The following is a 10,152-nucleotide window of genomic DNA, read 5'->3' as shown; positions in this document are numbered from 1 at the left end:
TCGCAAACATCTGTGTAACCTCGAGGGTCGGCTTTGATACCAACTTTTAATGCCTCGGACACACCCGCCGGTGGTTGTTACTCCTGGCGGGATCTAGACTGGCCCCACAGATCAATACTAGTCTTTTCTGCGCATTTTATCCTCACTCGTGCGCACCCAGAAGCAACTTCCCGGTCAGTCACCCATCCTGAAATTACTCCAAGCTAAGCACGCTTAACTTTGGAGTTCTGTCCGAATGGGCTTCCGAAAAAGAAGGAATTCCTTATTGATATGAGTAGTCTATCATCCCTAATAAGCCATGCTATCACAAACCGGCGCTGGCACTCTTGAGTTTTCCTTGGTATAAGCCGTCTGGTATTTTGACAAGTCTATCTCCTCCGCTAGCTGGCTTGCCAAAGGGCGCATTTCTCTTACGCACTTGGTAAAGTCTACTGCTTCGAAGGATGACCCGTCTTCTTTGAAGCGTGGGAAGCCAGTGGCTAATTATTTAGAGTCAAGTTCTGCTTGCCATCCCTTTGCCTGGCTTAGTGCGGCGATGGCACCGACTTGAGCAGCTGATAGTTCAGCTCTTCGAGTCTTTGCGGCAGCACTGATAATTTTTCCAGCACTTCTTTGATAAGTGAAGGTGGTTGTTTTTTATGAGAAGCAGCAGAAATCGCCTGTTGAGCACCAGTATACAACTGCTTTACCAGGGTATATGCAGCTTTCAGCTTGACGCGCATGTCTTGACCCAGCTTGGAACTTCTGGAGCCTGCATTGGTAAGGATATTGATGAACCGACTACTGATTGTTAAACATTGGTGTTAAAAGATTAAGGTATAATGTCACTTACCAAAGATGGCGGCTGTCATGCTATTAATTTGATGCTTTAAGCCGGATAACTCGTCAGTCACCAGCTTAAGAGCAGCCTCAGCATCTTCAGCTCTTTTTAACAGAGCCGCCTTCTTGGTATCCCAGCCGGCTCTCTCAGCATTGAATTCCTTTTCAGCTTTTCAGTGTTTTCCAAAGCGGTTTTCAATTCTGATTTGGCTTTGGAAGTCTGATACGTCTCCAAAGCGCGCCCCTGTGCCTTGTGGACTCTCCGTGGGGCCCCCTGACTTGTTCTCGACGCCAACCTCTCCTATAAATCCCCAAACCTCCAGAAAATAACCTAGATCGGGAGTTCCGCCGCCGCAAGCCTCGGTAGCCACCAAAAACCAATCGGGACCCTGTTCTGACACCCTGCCAGAGGGGGGAATCATCACCGGTGGCCATCTTCATCATCCTGGTGCTCTCCATGACGAGGAGGGAGTAGTTCACCCTCGGGGCTGAGGGTATGTACCAGTAGCTATGTGTTTGATCTCTCTCTCTCTCTCTCTCTCTCTCTTGTGTTCTTGATATGGCACGATGTTGATGTACCGCGACCTTTGCTATGATAGTTGGATCTTATGATCTTTCTCCCCAGTACCTTCTTGTAATGGATTGAGTTTCCCCTTTGAAGCTATCTTATCGGATTGAGTCTTTAAGGATTTGAGAACACTTGATGTATGTCTTGCGTGGGATAACCGTGGTGACAATGGGGTATTCTATTGATCCACTTGATGTATGTTTTGGTGATCTACTTGCGTGTTCCGTGATCTTGGGAATCTATGCATAGGGGTTGGCACACGTTTTCATCTTGACTCTCCGGTAGAAACTTTGGGGCACCCTTTGAAGTTCTTTGTGTTGGTTTGAATAGACGAATCTGAGATTGTGTGATGCATATCGTATAATCATACCCATGGATACTTGAGGTGACATTGGAGTATCTAGGTGACATTAGGGTTTTGGTTGATTTGTGTCTTAAGGTGTTATTTTACTACGAACTCTAGGGTTGTTTGTGACACTTATAGGAATAGCCCAATGGATTGATCGAAAAGAATAACTTTGAGGTGGTTCCGTACCCTACCATAATCTCTTTATTTGTTCTCTGCTATTAGTGACTTTGGAGTGACTCTTTGTTGCATGTTGAGGGATTTTTATATGATCTAATTACGTTATTATTGTTGAGAGAACTTGCACTAGTGAAAGTATGAACCCTAGGCCTTGTTTCAAAGCATTGCAATACCGTTGTCGCTCACTTTTGTTACTTGCTACCTTGCTGTTTTTATATTTTCATATTACAAACACCTATATCTACCATCCATATTGCACTTGTATCACTATCTCTTCGCCGAACTAGTGCACCTATACAATTTACCATTGTATTGGGTGTGTTGGAGACACAAGAGACTCTTTGTTATTTGGTTGCAAGGTTGTTTGAGAGAGACCATCTTCATCCTACGCCTCCCACGGATTGATAAACCTTAGGTCATCCACTTGAGGGAAAATTTTCTACTGTCCTACAAACCTCTGCACTTGGAGGCCCAACAACGTCTACAAGAAGAAGGTTGCGTAGTAGACATCAAGCTCTTATCTGGCACCGTTGCCGGGGAGGTTAGTGCTTGAAGGTATATCTTTAGATCTTGCAATCGGATCTTTTTGTTTCTTGTTTTATCACTAGTTTAGTTTATAAAAGAAAACTAAAAAAATGGAATTGAGGGTGCCTCATATGCTTCATCTTTTTAATATCTTTCGTGAAAATGATGGAAAGGAAAATTGTGCTCAAGTGCTAGAAAAAGAAATCATTAAAATGTTTGGCACTAAATCTTTGAACGATGAGCATTATTGCAATGTTGTTAGTATGAACTCTTTGAATATCCATACTACTAATGATGATTGCACTAGTCATGATGAAAATGTCTCTTATAAGCATGCCAACTTTTGTGGAGTGCATAGAGTTTGAAAGTACAAACCAAATAGGGAAGATAGATTTTGTAAGAGGCATAAGTATTTAGAAACTAAATGGTTGCAAGAAAGGCTATATGTTTGTGCTAAAAATTTAAATTTTCTTAGCCATCCTTGTGAACTTTGCAATTAACACGGTCCTTTAAATATCCAATGCAAATTGTTTCATGATCGAATCGTGTCCAAAAATGGTGATGCCTTGATTTCCCTTGCGCATCATAATGAACTTAGTTTGCTTCTGGGTTATGAAGAAATGAAACGTATAACTAAGGATATTCCAGAAATTTCCCTTGAGACAGTTCTTGATTTTGATCTAGAGGAAATTTATATGTATTGTGCGGTGAATTGCATTGAAAATCCTTATATTTCCAATTACATAAAGACAAGGAAACAAATAGAAGATGAAGAGAATAATAATGAAAGGGAAGAGATTTCCCAATATCCCCCTATCCTTTCTTATGATGAATCAGGTAATGAGGAGGAGCTTTCTATTCGACCAATCTCATTAATAAGGAGCTCCAAAAAGAGGACTAAACCCACACATAATGTGGAGAATAAAAAGAAAAGACGGAGAAGCAAAGGTAAAAAGTTATCCCTCCCAAATGATGTTGCTCCTATTACTCATTGTGATGATGATTATCGCTATACTATTGGTGCTATCCATGCTATTAATGATGAGAGTGATTATGCTTATGATATTCAAAGGCCCAAGCTTGGGGATGCTATGTTTGATGAGAATGACATGTTTGAGAATTTATTTGCTGCAATTAATGTTTGTCCCAAGCTTGGGGATGCTATGTTTAATGAATATGATATTTTTAGTCCCCCAAGTTTGGATGAGCAAATATATTATGATGATAGCATGCCTCCTATTTATGATGATTATATTGATGAAAGTGGGTTTGGAAGAGTGTCAACTTTAGGTAGTATTGATCCCACTATTTTGGAGGGTGTTGAATCTTATGGTTATATTGATGAAAGTGGATTTGGAGAGGTCATGACTTTATTTAGTGATGAATCCACTATTTCAGAAGAGGTTCCAATTGATTATGATGAGAACAAAGTTGCTACTTATGATGATTATTGTGATGACATGTATGCTATAAAGAATAATGATAACCATGAAACTTGTCATCTTGATTTTAATTTTCAATTGGACTATGCCTCACATGACAGTTATTTTGTAGAGTTTGCTCCCACTACTATTCTTGAGAAGAAATTTGCTTATGTGGAGAGTAATAAAAAATCTATGCTTGTGCATCATGAAAAGAATGCTTTATGTGATAGTTATATTTTTTAATTCATTCACTACTGAAATTACTATGAGGGAGGAATATATGCTTGTAGGAATTGCAATAATATCAAGTTTCCTCTCTACGTGTTGAAAATCGTGAAGTTATGCTTGTTTTGCTTTCCTATGCTAGTTGATTCTTGTTCCCATAAGTTGATTGCTCACAAAATACCTAGGCATAGGAAGTGGGTTAGGCTTAAATGTGTTAGTCATATTCTTCATGATGCTCCCATTATGTTTCAATTCTTATCTTTTATGCGAGCATCATTTAAATCATTATACCTAGCTAGAAAGGCATTAAAAAAAGCGCTTGTTGGGAGACAACCCAATATTTAAACCTACTATTTTTGTGTGTCCACATGATTAAGATACTGTAGTAATCATGTTTTATATCTTTTGTTTCAATAAAGTGCCAAGTAGAACCTTTGGGAAGACTTGGGTGAAAGTTAATGTGATCTTGCTGTAAAAAACAGAAACTTTGCGCTCACGAGATTAGCTGTCATGTTTTACAGAAGAGTGATTTTGAGTTGATTCTTTTTGCATAAGGTTAATAGACAAATTCCTCACGTCCACCAATTTATTTCAGAATTTTTGGATTTACATAAGTATTCGAGAGTTACAGATTACTACAGACTGTTCTGCTTTTGACAGATTCTGTTTTCTATGTGTTGTTTGCTTATATTGATGAATCTATGAGTAGTATAGGAGGGTATGAACAATGGATAAGTTGGAATACAGTAGATATTACACCAATATGAATTTAGAATGAGTTCATAACAGTACGAAAAGTGGTGATTTATTTTCTTATACTAACGGAGCTTACGAGTTTTCTGTTGAGTTTTGTGTTGTGAAGTTTTCAAGTTTTGGGTAAAAATTCGATGGACTATGGAATAAGGAGTGGCAAGAGCCTAAGATTTGGGATGCCCAAGGCACCCCAAGGTAATATTCAAGGAAAACCAAGAGCCTAAGCTTGGGGATTCCCCGAAGGCATCCCCTGTTTCGTCTTCGTTCATCGGTAACTTTACTTGGAGCTATATCTTTATTCACCACATGATATGTGTTTTGCTTGGAGCGTCAATTTATTTTATTTTGTTTTGCTTGCTGTTTGAATAATATCCCAAGCTCTGAAATTCTTAAATTTTAGAGAGTCTTCACATAGTCACATAATTATTCGACTACTCATTGATGTTCACTTATATCTTTCGGAGTAGTTTGTTGTTTGCTCTAGTGCTTCACTTATATATTTTAGAGCACGACAGTGGTTTTATTTTGAAAAAATTGATGAACTCTCATGCTTCACTTATATTATTTTGATAGTATTTTAGAACAGCATGGTAATTTGCTTTGGTTATGAATTTAGTCCTAATATGATAGGCATCCAAGAGGGATATAATAAAAACTTTCATATAAAGTGCATTGAATACTATGAGAAGTTTGATTCTTTATGATTGTTTTGAGATATGAAGATGGAGATATTAGAGTCATGCTAGTAGAGTAGTTGTGAATTTGAGAGATAGTTGTGTTCAAGTTGTGATTCCTGTAGCATGCACGTATGGTGAACCTTTATGTGATGAAGTTGGAGCATGATTTATTTATTGATTGTCTTCCTTATGAGTGGCGGTCGGGGATGAGCGATGTTCTTTTCCTAGCAATCTATCCCCCTAGGAGCATGCGCGTAGTACTTTACTAATAGATTTTTGCAATAAGTATGTGAGTTCTTTATGACTAATGTTGAGTCCATGGATTATACGCACTCGCCCCCTTCCACCATTGCTAGCCTTTGTGCCGCGCAACTCTCGCCGGTACCATACACCCACCATATAACTTCCTCAAAACAGCCAACATACCTACCTATTATGGCATTTCCATAGCCATTCTAAGATATATTGCCATGCAACTTTCCACCGTTCCGTTTATTATGACACGCTTCGTCATTGTCATATTGCTTTGCATGATCATGTAGTTGACATTGTATTTGTTGCAAAGCCACCTTCATAATTCTTTCATACATGTCACTATTGAATCATTGCACATCCCAGTACACCGCCGGAGGCATTTATATAGAGGCATATTTTGTTCTTAGTATCGAGTTGTAATTCTTGAGTTGTAAGTAAATAAAAGTGTGATGGTCATCATTATTAGAGCATTGTCCTAGTGAGGAAAGGATGATGGAGACTATGATTCTCCCACAAGTCGGGATGAGACTCCGGACGAAAATAAAGAAAGAGGCCAAAAAAAGAGAAGGCCAAAAAACAAAAAAATGAGAGAAAAAGAGAGAAGGGGCAATGCTACTATCCTTTTACCACACTTATGCTTCAAACTAGCACCATGATCTTCATGATAGAGAGTCTCCTGTGTTGTCACTTTCATATACTAGTGGGAATTTTTCATTATAGAACTTGGCTTGTATATTCCAACAATGGGCTTTCATACACTTATAGCACTAGTGCATCCGTTGCATGGCAATCCCTACTCACTCACATTGATATCTATCGATGGGCATCTCCATAGCCCGTTGATACGCCTAGTTGATGTGAGACTATCTTCTCCTTTTTGTCTTTTCCACAACCACCATTCTATTCCACCTTTAGTGCTATGTCCATGGCTCACGCTCATGTATTGCGTGAAAGTTGAAAAGCTTGAGAACATCCAAAGTATGAAACAATTGCTTGGCTTGTCATTGGGGTTGTGCATGGTTTAAATATTTTGTGTGATGAAGATAGAGCATAACCAGACTATATGATTTTGTAGGGATAGCTTTCTTTGGCCATGCTATTTTGAGAAGACATGATTGCTTTGTTAGTATGCTTGAAGTATTATCGTTCTTATGTCAATATTTAAATTTGGTTTTGAATCTTATGGATCTGAATATTCTTGCCACAATAGAGAAGATTACATTGATAAATATGTTAGGTAGCATTCCACATCAAAATTTTTGTTTTTATCATTTACCTACTTGAGGACGAGTAGGAATTAAGCTTGGGGATGCTGATATGTCTCCAACGTATCTATTATTTTTGATGTATTCATGCCATGTTTATAATATTTCAACATGATTTTGTTATGATTTGATTAGAACTAAACCGGACTGACGCTGTTTTCAGCAGAACTACCGTGGTGTTGTTTTTGTGCAGAAATAAAAGTTCTCGGAATGCGCTGAAAATCAACGAAGATTTTTTTGGAAAATATAAAAAATACTAGGACGAAGAGTTACCGGAGGGGAGTCCCATGGGCCCCACGAGGGTGGAGGGCGCGCCCACCCCCTGGAGCGCGCCCCTGTGCCTCGTGGACTCTCCGTGGGGCCCCTGACTTGTTCTCAACGCCAACCTCTCCTATAAATCCCCAAACCTCCAGAAAATAACCTAGATCGAGAGTTCCACCGCCTTAGGCTCTGTAGCCACCAAAAACCAATCGGGACCCTGTTCCGGCACCCTGCCAGAGGGGGGAATCATCACCGTTGGCCATCTTCATCATCCCGACGCTCTCCATGACGAGGAGGGAGTAGTTCACCCTCGGGGCTGAGGGTATGTACCAGTAGCTATGTGTTTGAGCTCTCTCTCTCTCTCTCTCGTGTTCTTGATATGGCACGATCTTGATGTACCGCGAGCTTTGCTATTATAGTTGGATCTTATGATGTTTCTCCCCTCTACCTCCTTGTAATGGATTGAGTTTCCCTTTGAAGTTACCTTATCAGATTGAGTCACTAAGGATTTGAGAACACTTGATGTATGTCTTGCGTGGGATACCCGTGGTGACAATGGGGTATTCTATTGATCCACTTGATGTATGTTTTGGTGATCAACTTGTGGGTTCCGTGACCTTGGGAATCTATGCATAGGGGTTGGCACACGTTTTTGTCTTGACTCTCCGGTAGAAACTTTGGGGCACTCTTTGAAGTTCTTTGTGTTTGTTTGAATAGATGAATCTGAGATTGTGTGATGCATATCGTATAATCATACCCACGGATACTTGAGGTGACATTGGAGTATCTAGGTGAGATTAGGGTGTTGGTTGATTTGTGTCTGAAGGTGTTATTTTACTACGAACTCTAGGGCTGTTTGTGACACTTATAGGAATAGCCCAATGGATTGATCGGAAAGAATAACTTTGAGGTGGTTCCATACCCTACCATAATCTCTTTGTTTGTTCTCTGCTATTAGTGACTTTGGAGTGACTCTTTGTTACATGTTGAGGGATTGTTATATGATCTAATTATGTTATTATTGTTGAGAGAACTTGCACTAGTGAAGTATTTACCCTAGGCCTTGTTTCGAAGCATTTCAATACCGTTTTCGCTCACTTTTGTTACTTGCTACCTTGCTGTTTATATATTTTCATATTACAAAAACCTATATCTACCATCCATATTGCACGTGTATCACCATCTCTTCGCCGAACTAGTGCACCTATACAATTTACCATTGTATTGGGTGTGTTGAGGACACAAGAGACTCTTTGTTATTTGGTTGTAGGGTTGTTTGAGAGAGACCATCTTCATCCTATGCCTCCCACGGATTGATAAACCTTAGGTCATCCACTTGAGGGAAATTTGCTACTGTCCTACAAACCTCTGCACTTGGAGGCCCAACAACGTCTACGAAAAGAAGGTTGCATAGTAGACATCAAAGTCTCAGATTTTTGGGATTTGATATTCTGCCGCAGATGAGTGACTTGAGATTCTTTCATACTTAATTCAGCCTGCAATATACAGAGACAGGCAGTATTAAGATCATCTTCTTTGAAGTCCCAAGCATAATACAAGTATTTTACTTGGCACTTGGGGGCTAATGCACATTGCTCTTTTAAGGCAAATCTTTAATGCCCGACTTAGCTATGAAGATTAAGCCGGCCCTTGGGGGCTACATATTTTGATTTTTTCATAAAATATCATAATAAGTGCCAGCTTAGCTATGCAACTTAAGCCGACCCTTGGGGGCTACATATGTGGATTTTTATACTACATCTTGCAGACCCGGCTTAAACTTTCTACTTTTTAAGCCGGCCCTTGGGGGCTACATGTTATGATTCAGCAGTTACAAATTGCAATGGTATAGCTACAAGATCAAAAAAGGCTTTTTAAAGTCTACAACATGTTCAATTGTTTCAAATTCAGTAGACTTGGCGGCTGACAGATATATACTTATATGAGAAGGTTTTGTTCGTGCTTACCTCAAAGCGCTCCTTGATAAGATTGACTAAGCCGACTTCGAAGTCATGGCTGGTATGAAGGCGGTTCAGATAACCCGCGTGAATCTCCTGAGCATTGAACTGGGCATAGCTCTCCAAATCCAATTTCCACTTGACCTTCTAGCAGCTGAAAATCCTTCCTTGGCAGAATGTTTGGCCAGCACCGTGGGATTCCCCGGTTCATTATACCTGGTGCCAGTGACCACAACATCTTCAGCCTCTTCAGTAGGCTTGGCAGGGCTTGGCGGTTTAGCACCTGATGCATCAATAGTCATGGGGTCCATAGAGGTCTCTGGAATTACTGGTGGTGGCTCATCAGCACGGTTTTCAAGATTCTGAAATGAAGGTTCAGACCCGGGCAGTTGTTGTTCCGCCTCGTGTTCCTTGTGGTAAACAACCGGCTTAGCTATTTTGGCATTCTTGCTTGGCTTGGCCATTCCGTTGACCAAGAAAAAACAAAGAGATCAGTATATATGTTTACAAAGTTAGAACAATGAAGGAAAGAATTGTTGCCCAGGGGCAATCTTGAAAGCCGGGATATGAGTCCCCGTTGAGTCGCCAGAAGAGGAATTTGAAGTGCCCTGATAGTTTGAATCATAAGGGTTAAGAGGTTGTCGAATAAGACCTACCTTTAGAAAAGCTAATTCGGAAAGCTGTGAAACCTCTGCTCGGCGCTTGCGAGGAGCCGGCGTGTTGGGTAACCGGAGGAGAGAATACACCGCTATTCTGGGCCGTGCGGCGCACTTCATGTTGTTGTTTCTTCAAAAGAAAGTTGGGATCCAAGTAAGCTAAGGGGTGAGAAAACCTTACTTTCCAGCTCGCTTGTTGAGTTTTTTGTCTCGGCAGACGCTCTGAGTCGAAGGAAAGGA

The sequence above is a fragment of the Triticum aestivum genome, chromosome 1B, assembly GCF_018294505.1.
Source record: "Triticum aestivum cultivar Chinese Spring chromosome 1B, IWGSC CS RefSeq v2.1, whole genome shotgun sequence".
Taxonomy (NCBI): domain Eukaryota; kingdom Viridiplantae; phylum Streptophyta; class Magnoliopsida; order Poales; family Poaceae; genus Triticum; species Triticum aestivum.
Note: the sequence above shows the minus strand (reverse complement) of the source record.